Source organism: Aulonocara stuartgranti, assembly GCF_965226115.1.
Source record: "Aulonocara stuartgranti genome assembly, chromosome: 3".
Classification (NCBI taxonomy): Eukaryota; Metazoa; Chordata; class Actinopteri; order Cichliformes; family Cichlidae; genus Aulonocara; species Aulonocara stuartgranti.
This window is the reverse complement of record NC_138941.1, coordinates 21,284,004-21,304,357: the sequence shown is the minus strand read 5'-3', so window position 1 is coordinate 21,304,357 and position 20,354 is coordinate 21,284,004. Positions and strand designations below refer to the sequence as shown.

Genomic DNA, 20,354 nt, shown 5'->3' with positions numbered 1-20,354 from the left:
ACATCTCACCAGCGTTAGCTTTATTTTGACACCAAGACTGTTTACACAGAGTTTGTAATTGCAGAGAAATACATTTATTTTGGTCATTTCATTTTGGAGCAGGAAGCTCACCCTTCTTGTTATACCCTTTAGATGAATACAGAGTTTTTAAATTAAATACATATTCTTTAAATAATGTTCCCTTTTATAAAAAGTAGGATCATTAAAAAAACAAAACATTTATTATAGCTCTGTCACGCAGAAAAAAGCTGTCTTTTTTCTGTGGTCTGTTATATAACATTAGGGGTGTTCGTGGCAATTAACTTTTTAATCGACTAAGCAGGTCAAGTAAGAAACACTTAAATATTAAGTTAAATTTGAAAACTGTTTAAAAAAAAATATATATCCCCATTCCACATTCCAGAATGTCATGTGACAACCTGATTGGCTTAGGAGTGATGATGTCACAAGGAAGTTTTTCCTTAAATAGGGGTGACAAACAGCAATTTTTAGTTCGTTACTTCGCAGCCTTCGTGTTCGCAGCTTTCAAACGTTCACTACAGAAACATTCGGAAACCTCTCAGAGTCATCGGATACAAACGCCAGCATGTATCCAAGATTACGGCAACCGAGACAAAACGATTACGCCGCCTCTCCTTCCTTGCGTGGCCGGCCAACTTCTCCAAATGGCCTCTTATCCACCCAAAGGGCATTACAGGAGAGTAGGAGTGAAAACAACCATCTCCAGAACAAAATTCAACAACTTGAAAAAGAAAAAGTTCACCTGGAGAAGAAGTGCTTACAAATGGAAGCACAAAACAAACACCTGGAAGAAACACTACAGCGCCAGCCCGACATCAACATTATTAATGAGGGCTGGGGGATCAAGTTTGCTCAAGCCAGAGAGCAGATTGTATTCCTCATCAAAGAAAACAAGCAAAAGAGCGCTGAAGTGAAAGAAATGTCCGAGCAGCTTCAAGGCAGGAAAGCCACGATTGATAAGCTAGAGTGGGATCTCCAATACATGGACCAACAGAATCACCTGCTCCAAAGAAAGCTTGATGAAGCTGAAGAAAAAAATAAAGACCTTCTTCAAGAGAAGGAGCAACAGCAAGAAAGACTGTCAGAAGAAAAGTGCACTATCAAGGACTTTGAGAGTAAAAATCAAAAGTTGCAAGGATTCTGTAATGAACTGAAGGTCAAAACAAGTGAGCTGCAGGGAGAAAAGGAAACTCTGGAAAAACGATGCTCACAGATGCAAAAAAGGATCGATCAAATGGCCAAAAACAACTCAGAGCTCATTAAGGGGATATTGTTGGAATTCAACAACTTGAAGCGGGAAAACACAGAAATGCAGGCGCAAAAGCAAAAGCAAGACAAAATGCATGAAGACCTGCAGTGTACGCTCCGCGACACCCAGAAAAGAAATGAGCAGCTAGAAGGCCTGCACAAAGAAGATCAAGTGAGAAATGCAGACCTGCAGAAGGCAAAGCTGACACAGGAGGCAACATCCAAAGAGCTCAAAGAACAGCTTGAAGAAACACGAGCAACATTAGAACAGGTGGAACAAACATGCAAGAAACTTGAGGAGCAAAACACCGAAACCATCCATGAGTTGAGAACCCTCATCCTGGAGCAAAAGGGGCTCGTGGAAAAGTCCATGAAAAAGAAGAAAAGATTCTTCAGCTTTTTCCGGAAGAGGGACAATACTGCTTCTTCAACTGATGTAGCCTCGTCTTGCTCCACCTCTGTTCACCCCCCCAACCAGTCCCGGCAGTTGACTGCCCCCTCCTGAGCCTGGTTCTGCCGGAGGTTTCTGCCCGTTTAAAGGCAGTTTTTCCTCCCCACTGTCGCCTAGTGCTTGCTCAGAGGGGATTGTTGGGGTTTCTCTCCTCTGCCTTGTTTCTTTATTTACTTGTTAACTTTTTGCTCTTACTTCATTTAACCTTGTTTCTTTATTTGCTTGTTAACTTTTTGTTCTTACCTCATTTAACCTTGTTTCTTTATTTACTTGTTAACTTTTTGTTCTTACCTCATTTAACCTTGTTTCTTTATTTACTTGTTAACTTTTTGTTCTTACCTCATTTAACCTTGTTTCTTTATTTACTTGTTAACTTTTTGTTCTTACCTCATTTAACCTTGTTTCTTTATTTGCTTGTTAACTTTTTGCTCTTACCTCATTTAACCTTGTTTCGTTATTTACTTGCTTGTTTAACTTTTTTTTCAACTTATCTAACAAAATAAAACAGTTGAATTTATCCTTTGAGTATTGTTCATCTAATCTTTACAGAGTTTTTCCAAAACACTTTCAAACATTCAGATCTGTCTTTCATTTTCTTCTTGAAACCTCATGAACGGTGACCTAAAAACTCTGGAACATGGTTTGAAACACTGAAATTGTTTCAGCTGAAACTGGCAAAGTCATACGTGCGTGTGTGTGTGTCACAGGTGATATGGTGTCACTAGTCCGGTCATCATGTTTAGGCTCATTCACGCCAAAATGATTTAGGCTAAATCTTTAAAACAGTGTCATTGCACACACTTTTCAATCACACAAATGCAGGATTAACTATTTGCAGTATCTTATCTGATTTATTATGAGAATGTCATGCCTGATCATTTGTACCCACACCATCAAAAATGGGGGCAAAAGGGAGGAGATCGCGTTTAATCGATTATAACACGAGGTCAGAAATATAAGTGCTGACATGAGTAGTGTCCACAGAAACCTCTGAGTCTCAGCTAAAAGCTCATGTAAACCATTTCTACAAACACCAAACAAAGCAAAGACACCAAACAGTTAAAAGAGCAGTTACGTCACCATGAATCTGTGGACAGGTAATATCCATATTTTGATTTATGATGTTCTGGAGTTAAATGGGAACCAAAGCATATTTTCAAAGGTGTTATATGCTATAAAATACTTTGAAAAATTAGGTGAGGGAAATGAAAAAGACATTTTTCTATGTTTGAGTCACAGTAACTTTGACATAGTAACATCTGCAGTAATATTTACAGCTCTGATGACATCTCACCAGCGTTAGCTTTATTTTGACACCAAGACTGTTTACACAGAGTTTGTAATTGCAGAGAAATACATTTATTTTGGTCATTTCATTTTGGAGCAGGAAGCTCACCCTTCTTGTTATACCCTTTAGATGAATACAGAGTTTTTAAATTAAATACATATTCTTTAAATAATGTTCCCTTTTATAAAAAGTAGGATCATTAAAAAAACAAAACATTTATTATAGCTCTGTCACGCAGAAAAAAGCTGTCTTTTTTCTGTGGTCTGTTATATAACATTAGGGGTGTTCGTGGCAATTAACTTTTTAATCGACTAAGCAGGTCAAGTAAGAAACACTTAAATATTAAGTTAAATTTGAAAACTGTTTAAAAAAATATATATATCCCCATTCCACATTCCAGAATGTCATGTGACAACCTGATTGGCTTAGGAGTGATGATGTCACAAGGAAGTTTTTCCTTAAATAGGGGTGACAAACAGCAATTTTTAGTTCGTTACTTCGCAGCCTTCGTGTTCGCAGCTTTCAAACGTTCACTACAGAAACATTCGGAAACCTCTCAGAGTCATCGGATACAAACGCCAGCATGTATCCAAGATTACGGCAACCGAGACAAAACGATTACGCCACCTCTCCTTCCTTGCGTGGCCGGCCAACTTCTCCAAATGGCCTCTTATCCACCCAAAGGGCATTACAGGAGAGTAGGAGTGAAAACAACCATCTCCAGAACAAAATTCAACAACTTGAAAAAGAAAAAGTTCACCTGGAGAAGAAGTGCTTACAAATGGAAGCACAAAACAAACACCTGGAAGAAACACTACAGCGCCAGCCCGACATCAACATTATTAATGAGGGCTGGGGGATCAAGTTTGCTCAAGCCAGAGAGCAGATTGTATTCCTCATCAAAGAAAACAAGCAAAAGAGCGCTGAAGTGAAAGAAATGTCCGAGCAGCTTCAAGGCAGGAAAGCCACGATTGATAAGCTAGAGTGGGATCTCCAATACATGGACCAACAGAATCACCTGCTCCAAAGAAAGCTTGATGAAGCTGAAGAAAAAAATAAAGACCTTCTTCAAGAGAAGGAGCAACAGCAAGAAAGACTGTCAGAAGAAAAGTGCACTATCAAGGACTTTGAGAGTAAAAATCAAAAGTTGCAAGGATTCTGTAATGAACTGAAGGTCAAAACAAGTGAGCTGCAGGGAGAAAAGGAAACTCTGGAAAAACGATGCTCACAGATGCAAAAAAGGATCGATCAAATGGCCAAAAACAACTCAGAGCTCATTAAGGGGATATTGTTGGAATTCAACAACTTGAAGCGGGAAAACACAGAAATGCAGGCGCAAAAGCAAAAGCAAGACAAAATGCATGAAGACCTGCAGTGTACGCTCCGCGACACCCAGAAAAGAAATGAGCAGCTAGAAGGCCTGCACAAAGAAGATCAAGTGAGAAATGCAGACCTGCAGAAGGCAAAGCTGACACAGGAGGCAACATCCAAAGAGCTCAAAGAACAGCTTGAAGAAACACGAGCAACATTAGAACAGGTGGAACAAACATGCAAGAAACTTGAGGAGCAAAACACCGAAACCATCCATGAGTTGAGAACCCTCATCCTGGAGCAAAAGGGGCTCGTGGAAAAGTCCATGAAAAAGAAGAAAAGATTCTTCAGCTTTTTCCGGAAGAGGGACAATACTGCTTCTTCAACTGATGTAGCCTCGTCTTGCTCCACCTCTGTTCACCCCCCCAACCAGTCCCGGCAGTTGACTGCCCCCTCCTGAGCCTGGTTCTGCCGGAGGTTTCTGCCCGTTTAAAGGCAGTTTTTCCTCCCCACTGTCGCCTAGTGCTTGCTCAGAGGGGATTGTTGGGGTTTCTCTCCTCTGCCTTGTTTCTTTATTTACTTGTTAACTTTTTGCTCTTACTTCATTTAACCTTGTTTCTTTATTTGCTTGTTAACTTTTTGTTCTTACCTCATTTAACCTTGTTTCTTTATTTACTTGTTAACTTTTTGTTCTTACCTCATTTAACCTTGTTTCTTTATTTACTTGTTAACTTTTTGTTCTTACCTCATTTAACCTTGTTTCTTTATTTACTTGTTAACTTTTTGTTCTTACCTCATTTAACCTTGTTTCTTTATTTGCTTGTTAACTTTTTGCTCTTACCTCATTTAACCTTGTTTCGTTATTTACTTGCTTGTTTAACTTTTTTTTCAACTTATCTAACAAAATAAAACAGTTGAATTTATCCTTTGAGTATTGTTCATCTAATCTTTACAGAGTTTTTCCAAAACACTTTCAAACATTCAGATCTGTCTTTCATTTTCTTCTTGAAACCTCATGAACGGTGACCTAAAAACTCTGGAACATGGTTTGAAACACTGAAATTGTTTCAGCTGAAACTGGCAAAGTCATACGTGCGTGTGTGTGTGTCACAGGTGATATGGTGTCACTAGTCCGGTCATCATGTTTAGGCTCATTCACGCCAAAATGATTTAGGCTAAATCTTTAAAACAGTGTCATTGCACACACTTTTCAATCACACAAATGCAGGATTAACTATTTGCAGTATCTTATCTGATTTATTATGAGAATGTCATGCCTGATCATTTGTACCCACACCATCAAAAATGGGGGCAAAAGGGAGGAGATCGCGTTTAATCGATTATAACACGAGGTCAGAAATATAAGTGCTGACATGAGTAGTGTCCACAGAAACCTCTGAGTCTCAGCTAAAAGCTCATGTAAACCATTTCTACAAACACCAAACAAAGCAAAGACACCAAACAGTTAAAAGAGCAGTTACGTCACCATGAATCTGTGGACAGGTAATATCCATATTTTGATTTATGATGTTCTGGAGTTAAATGGGAACCAAAGCATATTTTCAAAGGTGTTATATGCTATAAAATACTTTGAAAAATTAGGTGAGGGAAATGAAAAAGACATTTTTCTATGTTTGAGTCACAGTAACTTTGACATAGTAACATCTGCAGTAATATTTACAGCTCTGATGACATCTCACCAGCGTTAGCTTTATTTTGACACCAAGACTGTTTACACAGAGTTTGTAATTGCAGAGAAATACATTTATTTTGGTCATTTCATTTTGGAGCAGGAAGCTCACCCTTCTTGTTATACCCTTTAGATGAATACAGAGTTTTTAAATTAAATACATATTCTTTAAATAATGTTCCCTTTTATAAAAAGTAGGATCATTAAAAAAACAAAACATTTATTATAGCTCTGTCACGCAGAAAAAAGCTGTCTTTTTTCTGTGGTCTGTTATATAACATTAGGGGTGTTCGTGGCAATTAACTTTTTAATCGACTAAGCAGGTCAAGTAAGAAACACTTAAATATTAAGTTAAATTTGAAAACTGTTTAAAAAAATATATATATCCCCATTCCACATTCCAGAATGTCATGTGACAACCTGATTGGCTTAGGAGTGATGATGTCACAAGGAAGTTTTTCCTTAAATAGGGGTGACAAACAGCAATTTTTAGTTCGTTACTTCGCAGCCTTCGTGTTCGCAGCTTTCAAACGTTCACTACAGAAACATTCGGAAACCTCTCAGAGTCATCGGATACAAACGCCAGCATGTATCCAAGATTACGGCAACCGAGACAAAACGATTACGCCACCTCTCCTTCCTTGCGTGGCCGGCCAACTTCTCCAAATGGCCTCTTATCCACCCAAAGGGCATTACAGGAGAGTAGGAGTGAAAACAACCATCTCCAGAACAAAATTCAACAACTTGAAAAAGAAAAAGTTCACCTGGAGAAGAAGTGCTTACAAATGGAAGCACAAAACAAACACCTGGAAGAAACACTACAGCGCCAGCCCGACATCAACATTATTAATGAGGGCTGGGGGATCAAGTTTGCTCAAGCCAGAGAGCAGATTGTATTCCTCATCAAAGAAAACAAGCAAAAGAGCGCTGAAGTGAAAGAAATGTCCGAGCAGCTTCAAGGCAGGAAAGCCACGATTGATAAGCTAGAGTGGGATCTCCAATACATGGACCAACAGAATCACCTGCTCCAAAGAAAGCTTGATGAAGCTGAAGAAAAAAATAAAGACCTTCTTCAAGAGAAGGAGCAACAGCAAGAAAGACTGTCAGAAGAAAAGTGCACTATCAAGGACTTTGAGAGTAAAAATCAAAAGTTGCAAGGATTCTGTAATGAACTGAAGGTCAAAACAAGTGAGCTGCAGGGAGAAAAGGAAACTCTGGAAAAACGATGCTCACAGATGCAGAAAAGGATCGATCAAATGGCCAAAAACAACTCAGAGCTCATTAAGGGGATATTGTTGGAATTCAACAACTTGAAGCGGGAAAACACAGAAATGCAGGCGCAAAAGCAAAAGCAAGACAAAATGCATGAAGACCTGCAGTGTACGCTCCGCGACACCCAGAAAAGAAATGAGCAGCTAGAAGGCCTGCACAAAGAAGATCAAGTGAGAAATGCAGACCTGCAGAAGGCAAAGCTGACACAGGAGGCAACATCCAAAGAGCTCAAAGAACAGCTTGAAGAAACACGAGCAACATTAGAACAGGTGGAACAAACATGCAAGAAACTTGAGGAGCAAAACACCGAAACCATCCATGAGTTGAGAACCCTCATCCTGGAGAAAAAGGGGCTCGTGGAAAAGTCCATGAAAAAGAAGAAAAGATTCTTCAGCTTTTTCCGGAAGAGGGACAATACTGCTTCTTCAACTGATGTAGCCTCGTCTTGCTCCACCTCTGTTCACCCCCCCAACCAGTCCCGGCAGTTGACTGCCCCCTCCTGAGCCTGGTTCTGCCGGAGGTTTCTGCCCGTTTAAAGGCAGTTTTTCCTCCCCACTGTCGCCTAGTGCTTGCTCAGAGGGGATTGTTGGGGTTTCTCTCCTCTGCCTTGTTTCTTTATTTACTTGTTAACTTTTTGCTCTTACTTCATTTGACCTTGTTTCTTTATTTCCTTGTTAACTTTTTGTTCTTACCTCATTTAACCTTGTTTCTTTATTTACTTGTTAACTTTTTGCTCTTACTTCATTTAACCTTGTTTCTTTATTTGCTTGTTAACTTTTTGCTCTTACTTCATTTAACCTTGTTTCTTTATTTACTTGTTAACTTTTTGTTCTTACCTCATTTAACCTTGTTTCGTTATTTACTTGCTTGTTTAACTTTTTTTTCAACTTATCTAACAAAATAAAACAGTTGAATTTATCCTTTGAGTATTGTTCATCTAATCTTTACAGAGTTTTTCCAAAACACTTTCAAACATTCAGATCTGTCTTTCATTTTCTTCTTGAAACCTCATGAACGGTGACCTAAAAACTCTGGAACATGGTTTGAAACACTGAAATTGTTTCAGCTGAAACTGGCAAAGTCATACGTGCGTGTGTGTGTGTCACAGGTGATATGGTGTCACTAGTCCGGTCATCATGTTTAGGCTCATTCACGCCAAAATGATTTAGGCTAAATCTTTAAAACAGTGTCATTGCACACACTTTTCAATCACACAAATGCAGGTGTAACGGTGGACCCAAGAAATACCAGCCGGAGCGACTTTTGACAGTGCAGAACTTTTTATTAAGCTCGGGGTTGTAGTGTACACATATACTCCGCGCTCTCTTTCTCTGCTGTCACGTCCGTCTCCGTCTGTCACTGCCAACACATAAAGAGACACAATCACTGTCAGATCCCAGCACACCTGTTCACCCCGCCCCTGCGCCGCCCCGGGAGCTCACTGCGTCACGCCTCCTCTGCAGCTGGCCAAGGACCACACCCACGCCACACATCCCCACCGCCCGACTGAGGCCGGGGCCCATCCGGCCGAACCTACTCCCCCCCCCCCGCGAGCGAGAGAGGAAATCGGCCACGACCATCTGCGCGCCCGGCCTATGGATCACCTTGAACTTAAAGGGCTGCATGGCCAGATACCACCGAGTGATCCGGGCGTTGGCATCCTTCATGCGGTGGAGCCACTGCAGCGGGGCGTGGTCCGAGCAGAGGGTGAACGGGCGGCCCAGGAGGTAGTAGCGAAGGGAGTCGACCGCCCACCGGATCGCCAGGCACTCCTTCTCTACGGTGCTGTACCGTGACTCGCGGTCCGTGAGCTTCCGGCTGATGTAAGCGACCGGCCGGTCAACTCCCCCCACCTGCTGGGACAAAACGGCCCCCAGCCCTCTGCTCGAGGCGTCAGTCTGCAGACAGAAAGGGAGGGAGAAGTTAGGTGTGAACAGCAGCGGCTCTCCACAGAGAGCCCGTTTCACCTGCACAAACGCCGCCTGGCACCGCTCCGTCCACTGGACCAGATCTGGGGCACCCTTGCGGGTGAGATCAGTCAGGGGGCTGGTCAGGTCCGCGAACCCTGGGACGAACCGCCGGTAATAGCCGGCCAGCCCCAGAAACCGTCTCACCTCTTTTTTCGTCTTGGGACGCGGGCAGGATGCAATCGCCGCCGTCTTCTCCACTTGAGGTCGCACCTGCCCGCTCCCCAAGTGGTACCCCAAATACTGTACCTCCCTCCGTCCAACCGCACACTTCTTCGGGTTGGCCGTGAGCCCCGCCTGCCTCAGGGACTCCAGCACCGCGGCCACACACCGCACATGCCCCGCCCACGTGTCACTGTAAATGATGACGTCGTCTAGGTAGGCGGCAGCATAGGCAGCGTGGGGCCGCAGCACCCGGTCCATGAGGCGCTGAAAAGTGGCAGGGGCGCCGAACAAGCCGAACGGAAGCGTCACGAATTGGTACAACCCATACGGAGTGGAGAAGGCCGTCTTTTCCCGGGACTCTGTAGACAAGGGAATCTGCCAGTAGCCCTTGGTTAAATCCAGAGTCGTAAAAAAGCGAGCGGTGCCCAACCGGTCCAGGAGCTCGTCGACCCGGGGCATGGGATAAGCATCAAAACGTGACACCTCATTCACTCTGCGATAATCGACACAGAACCGTATAGACCCATCCTTCTTTGCTACAAGGACGATGGGGCTACACCAAGCACTGTGTGATTCTTCTATTACTCCCAGCCTCAGCATTTCCTTCAATTCCCGGAAAACAATTTGCCTTCTATGTTCCGGCAGCCTGTAGGGCCGTGAACGCACCGTCACGCCAGGCCGCGTCTCAAAATGGTGCTCTATGAGAGAAGTACGGCCGGGCAAGGGGGAGAACACGTCGGCAAAGCGCTGTTGCAATGCAGCAACATCCGCCCTCTGGGCCTGTGTGAGATGGTCACTGCAATGGAGGGAGGCGGGGATGCTAGACTTTGGCGCCTCCGGCCCCAACTCATCTCTCCCTCTTACCAAGCTCACTAGAGAAGCGGTCTCCGCCTCCCTCCAGGCTTTGAGGAGGTTGAGGTGGTAAATCTGCGTGGCCCCGCCCCTGTCCGACCGTACCACTTCATAATCAACGTCCCCCACTCGCTGTGTGACCACGAAGGGTCCTTGCCACTTGGCGAGTAATTTAGAGCTGGAAGAAGGAAGTAACACAAGCACCTTATCTCCCGGTGAAAATTGCCTGAGTCTAGCCCCTCTGTCATACAGGCGTCGCTGCCGCTGCTGGGCCTGGAGCAAATTCTCCCGCGAGAGCCTCCCCAGTGTGTGCAGCTTTGCTCGCAGGTCCAGCACGTACTGAATTTCACTTTTCGCAGGGCTCGGACCTTCCTCCCAGTTTTCCTTAATCAGGTCGAGCACCCCCCGCGGCTTCCTGCCGTATAACAGCTCGAAGGGAGAAAATCCCGTGGAGGCCTGGGGCACCTCCCGCACTGCAAACAACAGAGGGTCTAACCAGCGATCCCAATTGCGTTCATCCTCGCGAATGAACTTACGAATCATGGATTTTAAAGTCTTATTCAGCCTCTCCACCAACCCATCAGTCTGAGGGTGGTAGACGCTGGTCCGAATAGATGTAATACCCAGTAATTCATACAGTTCCCGCAATGTGCGCGACATGAACGACGTGCCCTGGTCAGTCAGTATTTCTTTCGGAATACCGACTCGTGAGATGACCTGAAACAGTGCCTGCGCCACGCTCTTCGCTGAAATGGTGCGTAGCGGCACTGCTTCCGGGTACCGCGTTGCGTAGTCCACCAGGACCAGCACAAAGCGATAGCCGCGTGCACTCCGGTGCAATGGCCCGATGAGATCCATGCCAATACGCTCAAACGGGATCTCCATCAGCGGTAATGGGCGCAACGGCGCCTTTGGTACGGCCGGCTGGTTAACCAGCTGGCATTCGGGGCACGACGCACACCAACGGCGCACGTCGGCCCAAATGTCCGGCCAATAGAATCGGGCCATTATGCGCTCCAGAGTTTTCTCGCCACCCAAGTGCCCTGCCATGGGGTTCGAATGAGCCGCCTGGAAAATCATTTCCCGGCGGCTTTGCGGCACCAACAACTGTGTGCGGATTTCATTAGTGTGAGTGTCACGGCTCACTCTATAAAGCCGATCGTTCCGCAATTGGAAATGAGGGTACGTTCGCGCAGCGTCGGGGCGCACCGAGCGACCATCAATATCCATCACTTGGTCATAGGCTGAGCGTAGGGTGTCGTCCCGAGACTGCTCTAGTGGAAAATCTTCCGTGGGGTACACAACGGGAGGCGGCGGGGCTTCCGTGGAAGTCCCCGCCTCCTCCTCCCCCCCAGAGTCAGCGTCGGTCGACCCCGCGTCACCGCCGAGCGCCGCGCAAACGTCACACGAATTTACAGACCGCGATCGCATCCCCGCGTACTGCCCCAGTAAGCTGTGGAACCCCGGCCAATTCGTACCCAAAATAAGGGGATGCGACAGGCGCGGGCTAACCGCCGCCTTCACTCTATGCGTTTTGCCCCTGAATTTCAGCAACAGTGACACTACTGGGTACTTGTGAATATCCCCGTGCACACATTTAACCTCCACCCAGTCAGCCTCCAACAATGCCCCGGGGCGAACCAAACTTTGGTGGACCAGAGTCTGCGTGCAGCCCGTGTCCACCAAAGCATGGCGAATACCCCCTTGACACCTTACCGGCACGCGGTACGTCACTCCTGGACCGGGGGCGGGCGCTGGAGCGCCGGCAACGCGGAACACCTGCCCCACCTCCATGAGCGGACAGTCTCGGCGCAGGTGCCCCGGCCGCCCACACTTCCAACAGTCCGGCCCCGGCGTCTGTGCGGCTCCCCGTGGCTCCGGGGCAACCTCGGCGGCCGCCGGGGTTCCGGCGGGAAGCAGCGGCCGGAACGGGTTCCTGGGGCTCCACCCTGCTGCCTGCTCCGTTCCCGCAGGGCCGCCGCCTCTCCTCTGCGACGCCGCCGCCGGTGGCCTGGGCGGCGGAACACGGGCGCCCCGCCGCGGCTCCTCACGGCCCGGTACCGGGTCGGCCGCCAGATGGTCCTCTGCCAGCGTCACCGCCGCCGTCAAATCCGCCGGGCGGTGGCAGCGAACCCAACGAGCCGTCGCCTCGGGCAGGCCTCCCACGAACTGCTCGAGGACGACCATGGTCAGCATCCGCGTCTCCCCAGCCGAGGGGCCCGGTCGCAGCCACCTCGCTGCCGCATCCTCCAGCTGCCGAGCCCAGGCAAACGGCCGCTCCCCCCCCGACATCCTGCTGGCCCGGAACTGACGGCGGTAATCCTCCGGGGAGAGCCCCAAACGATCCAGCACCGCCCGGCACACGTCCTCGAACACCCCCCGCGAGCCGGGGGGCAGGCTCAGCGCCGCCGTCTGGGCCTCACCCGACAGAAGCGGCAGCAGCCGGGCGGCCCACTCCTCCTCCGGCCACCGACAGGCCATCGCCGTGGCCTGGAAAGCCTCGATGAAAACCAGCGGGTCCTCCCCATCCCGCATCCGGTGCAACGTCACCGACAGCGGAGGGGCGGGAGCCGGCGCGGCCGCATTCCCCAGCAGCTGCCCCAGAGCCGCGGTCTGCTGCTCCGATTGCAAGCGAAGCAACGCCAACTGTTGGTCCTGCGTGGCCGCCTGACGAGCCGCCATCGCCGCCATGTCCACCATCATCTGGCCCAAGATCTGCAGCGGCTGGGCGGGCGGTGGGGCGGGCGGCGGCGCCGCCGGGGGAGCAGGGGGAGCCGGCAGGGGACCGGACATCACGCGTGGGTTTCGGCACCAGTGTAACGGTGGACCCAAGAAATACCAGCCGGAGCGACTTTTGACAGTGCAGAACTTTTTATTAAGCTCGGGGTTGTAGTGTACACATATACTCCGCGCTCTCTTTCTCTGCTGTCACGTCCGTCTCCATCTGTCACTGCCAACACATAAAGAGACACAATCACTGTCAGATCCCAGCACACCTGTTCACCCCGCCCCTGCGCCGCCCCGGGAGCTCACTGCGTCACGCCTCCTCTGCAGCTGGCCAAGGACCACACCCACGCCACAGCAGGATTAACTATTTGCAGTATCTTATCTGATTTATTATGAGAATGTCATGCCTGATCATTTGTACCCACACCATCAAAAATGGGGGCAAAAGGGAGGAGATCGCGTTTAATCGATTATAACACGAGGTCAGAAATATAAGTGCTGACATGAGTAGTGTCCACAGAAACCTCTGAGTCTCAGCTAAAAGCTCATGTAAACCATTTCTACAAACACCAAACAAAGCAAAGACACCAAACAGTTAAAAGAGCAGTTACGTCACCATGAATCTGTGGACAGGTAATATCCATATTTTGATTTATGATGTTCTGGAGTTAAATGGGAACCAAAGCATATTTTCAAAGGTGTTATATGCTATAAAATACTTTGAAAAATTAGGTGAGGGAAATGAAAAAGACATTTTTCTATGTTTGAGTCACAGTAACTTTGACATAGTAACATCTGCAGTAATATTTACAGCTCTGATGACATCTCACCAGCGTTAGCTTTATTTTGACACCAAGACTGTTTACACAGAGTTTGTAATTGCAGAGAAATACATTTATTTTGGTCATTTCATTTTGGAGCAGGAAGCTCACCCTTCTTGTTATACCCTTTAGATGAATACAGAGTTTTTTAATTAAATACATATTCTTTAAATAATGTTCCCTTTTATAAAAAGTAGGATCATTAAAAAAACAAAACATTTATTATAGCTCTGTCACGCAGAAAAAAGCTGTCTTTTTTCTGTGGTCTGTTATATAACATTAGGGGTGTTCGTGGCAATTAACTTTTTAATCGACTAAGCAGGTCAAGTAAGAAACACTTAAATATTAAGTTAAATTTGAAAACTGTTTAAAAAAATATATATATCCCCATTCCACATTCCAGAATGTCATGTGACAACCTGATTGGCTTAGGAGTGATGATGTCACAAGGAAGTTTTTCCTTAAATAGGGGTGACAAACAGCAATTTTTAGTTCGTTACTTCGCAGCCTTCGTGTTCGCAGCTTTCAAACGTTCACTACAGAAACATTCGGAAACCTCTCAGAGTCATCGGATACAAACGCCAGCATGTATCCAAGATTACGGCAACCGAGACAAAACGATTACGCCACCTCTCCTTCCTTGCGTGGCCGGCCAACTTCTCCAAATGGCCTCTTATCCACCCAAAGGGCATTACAGGAGAGTAGGAGTGAAAACAACCATCTCCAGAACAAAATTCAACAACTTGAAAAAGAAAAAGTTCACCTGGAGAAGAAGTGCTTACAAATGGAAGCACAAAACAAACACCTGGAAGAAACACTACAGCGCCAGCCCGACATCAACATTATTAATGAGGGCTGGGGGATCAAGTTTGCTCAAGCCAGAGAGCAGATTGTATTCCTCATCAAAGAAAACAAGCAAAAGAGCGCTGAAGTGAAAGAAATGTCCGAGCAGCTTCAAGGCAGGAAAGCCACGATTGATAAGCTAGAGTGGGATCTCCAATACATGGACCAACAGAATCACCTGCTCCAAAGAAAGCTTGATGAAGCTGAAGAAAAAAATAAAGACCTTCTTCAAGAGAAGGAGCAACAGCAAGAAAGACTGTCAGAAGAAAAGTGCACTATCAAGGACTTTGAGAGTAAAAATCAAAAGTTGCAAGGATTCTGTAATGAACTGAAGGTCAAAACAAGTGAGCTGCAGGGAGAAAAGGAAACTCTGGAAAAACGATGCTCACAGATGCAAAAAAGGATCGATCAAATGGCCAAAAACAACTCAGAGCTCATTAAGGGGATATTGTTGGAATTCAACAACTTGAAGCGGGAAAACACAGAAATGCAGGCGCAAAAGCAAAAGCAAGACAAAATGCATGAAGACCTGCAGTGTACGCTCCGCGACACCCAGAAAAGAAATGAGCAGCTAGAAGGCCTGCACAAAGAAGATCAAGTGAGAAATGCAGACCTGCAGAAGGCAAAGCTGACACAGGAGGCAACATCCAAAGAGCTCAAAGAACAGCTTGAAGAAACACGAGCAACATTAGAACAGGTGGAACAAACATGCAAGAAACTTGAGGAGCAAAACACCGAAACCATCCATGAGTTGAGAACCCTCATCCTGGAGAAAAAGGGGCTCGTGGAAAAGTCCATGAAAAAGAAGAAAAGATTCTTCAGCTTTTTCCGGAAGAGGGACAATACTGCTTCTTCAACTGATGTAGCCTCGTCTTGCTCCACCTCTGTTCACCCCCCCAACCAGTCCCGGCAGTTGACTGCCCCCTCCTGAGCCTGGTTCTGCCGGAGGTTTCTGCCCGTTTAAAGGCAGTTTTTCCTCCCCACTGTCGCCTAGTGCTTGCTCAGAGGGGATTGTTGGGGTTTCTCTCCTCTGCCTTGTTTCTTTATTTACTTGTTAACTTTTTGCTCTTACTTCATTTGACCTTGTTTCTTTATTTCCTTGTTAACTTTTTGTTCTTACCTCATTTAACCTTGTTTCTTTATTTACTTGTTAACTTTTTGCTCTTACTTCATTTAACCTTGTTTCTTTATTTGCTTGTTAACTTTTTGTTCTTACCTCATTTAACCTTGTTTCTTTATTTGCTTGTTAACTTTTTGTTCTTACCTCATTTAACCTTGTTTCGTTATTTACTTGCTTGTTTAACTTTTTTTTCAACTTATCTAACAAAATAAAACAGTTGAATTTATCCTTTGAGTATTGTTCATCTAATCTTTACAGAGTTTTTCCAAAACACTTTCAAACATTCAGATCTGTCTTTCATTTTCTTCTTGAAACCTCATGAACGGTGACCTAAAAACTCTGGAACATGGTTTGAAACACTGAAATTGTTTCAGCTGAAACTGGCAAAGTCATACGTGCGTGTGTGTGTGTCACAGGTGATATGGTGTCACTAGTCCGGTCATCATGTTTAGGCTCATTCACGCCAAAATGATTTAGGCTAAATCTTTAAAACAGTGTCATTGCACACACTTTTCAATCACACAAATGCAGGATTAACTATTTGCAGTATCTTATCTGATTTATTATGAGAATGTCATGCCTGATCATTTGTACCCACACCATCAAAAATGGGGGCAAAAGGGAGGAGATCGCGTTTAATCGATTATAACACGAGGTCAGAAATATAAGTGCTGACATGAGTAGTGTCCACAGAAACCTCTGAGTCTCAGCTAAAAGCTCATGTAAACCATTTCTACAAACACCAAACAAAGCAAAGACACCAAACAGTTAAAAGAGCAGTTACGTCACCATGAATCTGTGGACAGGTAATATCCATATTTTGATTTATGATGTTCTGGAGTTAAATGGGAACCAAAGCATATTTTCAAAGGTGTTATATGCTATAAAATACTTTGAAAAATTAGGTGAGGGAAATGAAAAAGACATTTTTCTATGTTTGAGTCACAGTAACTTTGACATAGTAACATCTGCAGTAATATTTACAGCTCTGATGACATCTCACCAGCGTTAGCTTTATTTTGACACCAAGACTGTTTACACAGAGTTTGTAATTGCAGAGAAATACATTTATTTTGGTCATTTCATTTTGGAGCAGGAAGCTCACCCTTCTTGTTATACCCTTTAGATGAATACAGAGTTTTTTAATTAAATACATATTCTTTAAATAATGTTCCCTTTTATAAAAAGTAGGATCATTAAAAAAACAAAACATTTATTATAGCTCTGTCACGCAGAAAAAAGCTGTCTTTTTTCTGTGGTCTGTTATATAACATTAGGGGTGTTCGTGGCAATTAACTTTTTAATCGACTAAGCAGGTCAAGTAAGAAACACTTAAATATTAAGTTAAATTTGAAAACTGTTTAAAAAAATATATATATCCCCATTCCACATTCCAGAATGTCATGTGACAACCTGATTGGCTTAGGAGTGATGATGTCACAAGGAAGTTTTTCCTTAAATAGGGGTGACAAACAGCAATTTTTAGTTCGTTACTTCGCAGCCTTCGTGTTCGCAGCTTTCAAACGTTCACTACAGAAACATTCGGAAACCTCTCAGAGTCATCGGATACAAACGCCAGCATGTATCCAAGATTACGGCAACCGAGACAAAACGATTACGCCACCTCTCCTTCCTTGCGTGGCCGGCCAACTTCTCCAAATGGCCTCTTATCCACCCAAAGGGCATTACAGGAGAGTAGGAGTGAAAACAACCATCTCCAGAACAAAATTCAACAACTTGAAAAAGAAAAAGTTCACCTGGAGAAGAAGTGCTTACAAATGGAAGCACAAAACAAACACCTGGAAGAAACACTACAGCGCCAGCCCGACATCAACATTATTAATGAGGGCTGGGGGATCAAGTTTGCTCAAGCCAGAGAGCAGATTGTATTCCTCATCAAAGAAAACAAGCAAAAGAGCGCTGAAGTGAAAGAAATGTCCGAGCAGCTTCAAGGCAGGAAAGCCACGATTGATAAGCTAGAGTGGGATCTCCAATACATGGACCAACAGAATCACCTGCTCCAAAGAAAGCTTGATGAAGCTGAAGAAAAAAATAAAGACCTTCTTCAAGAGAAGGAGCAACAGCAAGAAAGACTGTCAGAAGAAAAGTGCACTATCAAGGACTTTGAGAGTAAAAATCAAAAGTTGCAAGGATTCTGTAATGAACTGAAGGTCAAAACAAGTGAGCTGCAGGGAGAAAAGGAAACTCTGGAAAAACGATGCTCACAGATGCAAAAAAGGATCGATCAAATGGCCAAAAACAACTCAGAGCTCATTAAGGGGATATTGTTGGAATTCAACAACTTGAAGCGGGAAAACACAGAAATGCAGGCGCAAAAGCAAAAGCAAGACAAAATGCATGAAGACCTGCAGTGTACGCTCCGCGACACCCAGAAAAGAAATGAGCAGCTAGAAGGCCTGCACAAAGAAGATCAAGTGAGAAATGCAGACCTGCAGAAGGCAAAGCTGACACAGGAGGCAACATCCAAAGAGCTCAAAGAACAGCTTGAAGAAACACGAGCAACATTAGAACAGGTGGAACAAACATGCAAGAAACTTGAGGAGCAAAACACCGAAACCATCCATGAGTTGAGAACCCTCATCCTGGAGAAAAAGGGGCTCGTGGAAAAGTCCATGAAAAAGAAGAAAAGATTCTTCAGCTTTTTCCGGAAGAGGGACAATACTGCTTCTTCAACTGATGTAGCCTCGTCTTGCTCCACCTCTGTTCACCCCCCCAACCAGTCCCGGCAGTTGACTGCCCCCTCCTGAGCCTGGTTCTGCCGGAGGTTTCTGCCCGTTTAAAGGCAGTTTTTCCTCCCCACTGTCGCCTAGTGCTTGCTCAGAGGGGATTGTTGGGGTTTCTCTCCTCTGCCTTGTTTCTTTATTTACTTGTTAACTTTTTGCTCTTACTTCATTTGACCTTGTTTCTTTATTTCCTTGTTAACTTTTTGTTCTTACCTCATTTAACCTTGTTTCTTTATTTACTTGTTAACTTTTTGCTCTTACTTCATTTAACCTTGTTTCTTTATTTGCTTGTTAACTTTTTGCTCTTACTTCATTTAACCTTGTTTCTTTATTTACTTGTTAACTTTTTGTTCTTACCTCATTTAACCTTGTTTCGTTATTTACTTGCTTGTTTAACTTTTTTTTCAACTTATCTAACAAAATAAAACAGTTGAATTTATCCTTTGAGTATTGTTCATCTAATCTTTACAGAGTTTTTCCAAAACACTTTCAAACATTCAGATCTGTCTTTCATTTTCTTCTTGAAACCTCATGAACGGTGACCTAAAAACTCTGGAACATGGTTTGAAACACTGAAATTGTTTCAGCTGAAACTGGCAAAGTCATACGTGCGTGTGTGTGTGTCACAGGTGATATGGTGTCACTAGTCCGGTCATCATGTTTAGGCTCATTCACGCCAAAATGATTTAGGCTAAATCTTTAAAACAGTGTCATTGCACACACTTTTCAATCACACAAATGCAGGTGTAACGGTGGACCCAAGAAATACCAGCCGGAGCGACTTTTGACAGTGCAGAACTTTTTATTAAGCTCGGGGTTGTAGTGTACACATATACTCCGCGCTCTCTTTCTCTGCTGTCACGTCCGTCTCCGTCTGTCACTGCCAACACATAAAGAGACACAATCACTGTCAGATCCCAGCACACCTGTTCACCCCGCCCCTGCGCCGCCCCGGGAGCTCACTGCGTCACGCCTCCTCTGCAGCTGGCCAAGGACCACACCCACGCCACACATCCCCACCGCCCGACTGAGGCCGGGGCCCATCCGGCCGAACCTACTCCCCCCCCCGCGAGCGAGAGAGGAAATCGGCCACGACCATCTGCGCGCCCGGCCTATGGATCACCTTGAACTTAAAGGGCTGCATGGCCAGATACCACCGAGTGATCCGGGCGTTGGCATCCTTCATGCGGTGGAGCCACTGCAGCGGGGCGTGGTCCGAGCAGAGGGTGAACGGGCGGCCCAGGAGGTAGTAGCGAAGGGAGTCGACCGCCCACCGGATCGCCAGGCACTCCTTCTCTACGGTGCTGTACCGTGACTCGCGGTCCGTGAGCTTCCGGCTGATGTAAGCGACCGGCCGGTCAACTCCCCCCACCTGCTGGGACAAAACGGCCCCCAGCCCTCTGCTCGAGGCGTCAGTCTGCAGACAGAAAGGGAGGGAGAAGTTAGGTGTGAACAGCAGCGGCTCTCCACAGAGAGCCCGTTTCACCTGCACAAACGCCGCCTGGCACCGCTCCGTCCACTGGACCAGATCTGGGGCACCCTTGCGGGTGAGATCAGTCAGGGGGCTGGTCAGGTCCGCGAACCCTGGGACGAACCGCCGGTAATAGCCGGCCAGCCCCAGAAACCGTCTCACCTCTTTTTTCGTCTTGGGACGCGGGCAGGATGCAATCGCCGCCGTCTTCTCCACTTGAGGTCGCACCTGCCCGCTCCCCAAGTGGTACCCCAAATACTGTACCTCCCTCCGTCCAACCGCACACTTCTTCGGGTTGGCCGTGAGCCCCGCCTGCCTCAGGGACTCCAGCACCGCGGCCACACACCGCACATGCCCCGCCCA

At 45.8% G+C, this 20,354-nt stretch overlaps 1 protein-coding gene across 2 annotated transcripts in view; it reads left to right on the top strand.

Moving 5' to 3' along the window:
* The window catches only part of LOC309700619 (protein NLRC3-like), a 220,990-nt gene that overhangs the window by 72,349 nt on the left and 128,287 nt on the right, over nt 1-20,354 (top strand). The window lies entirely within an intron of this gene.